At 40.4% G+C, this 1,754-nt stretch overlaps 1 non-coding gene across 1 annotated transcript; it reads right to left on the bottom strand.

The window, feature by feature from the left end:
* Positions 1–573: 573 nt before the first annotated feature.
* Positions 574–680, bottom strand: LOC121213078 (small nucleolar RNA R71). The gene has a single exon (XR_005908447.1). It is a non-coding gene; the product is annotated as a small nucleolar RNA R71 (small nucleolar RNA).
* Positions 681–1,754: the final 1,074 nt, after the last annotated feature.

Raw genomic sequence — 1,754 nt, 5'->3', positions numbered from 1 at the left:
TGATTTTCTTTTCAGGGGTTTATGAGCATAGATTGGACTATTGACTTACTCCCAGTAGACCCTGAAATTGAACGAACTTTCAGACAAAGAAAACGTGAACAAACAACTCAAAAACAAGTCGAGATGGACCTTGGAAATCAGAATCAAGACCAAAGTAATGAAGCCGATCATGTACGAAATCCAATCATCATTTCCAATGATAGGGATCGATGCATCAGACAATATGCTGTGCCACTTTTCAATGAGTTAAATTCAGGAATTAGAAGGCCAGATATTGAGGCAACCCAATTCGACTTGAAAACAGTGATGTTTCAATTACTACAAACAGTGGGCCAATTTAGTGGTATGCCCATGAAAGATCCACATCTCCACCTTCAATTGTTTATGGAGGTGAGCGATTCATTCAAGATAGCCGGTGTGACTGAAGACGCATTGAAGTTTAAGTTATTTCTATACTCGTTGTGAGATCGAGCATGAGCATGACTCAATTCGTTGCCACCAAGTTTCGTATCTACATGGCAAGAATTAGCAGATAGATTTTTGGTTAAGTATTTCCTGCCTAACAAGAATGCTAAGTTGAGGAATGAGATCACAACTTTCCAACAATTGGATGATGAGTCTTTGTATGAGGCTTGGAAGCGATTCAAAGATTTACTTTGTAAGTGTTCTCATCATGGGATTCCTCATTGTATCCAATTGGAGACATTCTATAATGGTCTCATTTGTAACACCCCTAACCCGTATCTGTCACCGGACTAGGGCTAAGACCTATTACGGGACATATCGAAACATTTCACAAACAAATTCATAATAAAAAATCAAACATCGACATATCATAATCAAATATCACTATTAAGTCCCTTTCTTAGGTCATCGAGACCTTAAGAATGCATTAGAAAGGGGTCGGGACTAAATCGAGCTCATACAAAACTTTTCAAAACTTAAACATTTTTCAAAGTTGTACAGGTCCTTGTGAACAGACCGTGTGCCTCACACTGCTTTAAACATGCCTGTGTGTTTAGGCCGTGTCAAAACAGGGCATACATATTGACTTATGCACACAGCAACAAGACACGCCCATGTACCATGCCGTGTGAAAATTAGGAAGGCTACTGTCTTGGCCACATGGCTAACCACACGCCCGTGTGTCTAGCCTATGGTTGAAACTGACTTGGCCACACGGCCTAGCACACGCTTGTGTGTGTGACCATGTAGTCTGCCCAGGGTCATTTCGAAATGGCCCTCGAGCAACACGGCTGAGACACACGCCCGTGTCTCTACCCGTGTGGGCAAAAATAGGCCATTTGCAAGGCCAAATTGCCACCCATTAAGGCTCCTCCCTACAAGTACCAAATACGCATCATATTTTAAACCAATTTCAAACCCAAATCATACATCATTCATATCATATATTCATCAACCTATTTTATTCATAATTCACAATTCAAAACATAACATTTATAATACCAAAACATATGATTTGTAACATCAATTTACCTCTGTAACACCCCGAACCCGATACCGTCGCCGGAGTCGAACACGAGGTGTTAACAGACTTCAAACCACTTATTCGACATTTCCCAGACAAGCTGCCGTTCTGCGTACTAGTCGCTTTAAAAATCATATCTTGAGTTTCACAACTCGAAAATCAGTTTCGTGATTTTTCCCTGAAACTAGACTCATATGCCCATCTCCATAACTTTTTCTAGAATTTTTGGTCGGGCCAATTAGTACAGTTTATTAGTCAAAGTCTC

Source organism: Gossypium hirsutum, chromosome A13, assembly GCF_007990345.1.
Source record: "Gossypium hirsutum isolate 1008001.06 chromosome A13, Gossypium_hirsutum_v2.1, whole genome shotgun sequence".
Taxonomy (NCBI): Eukaryota; Viridiplantae; Streptophyta; class Magnoliopsida; order Malvales; family Malvaceae; genus Gossypium; species Gossypium hirsutum.
Note: the sequence above shows the minus strand (reverse complement) of the source record. Positions and strands in the feature narration are given on the sequence as shown.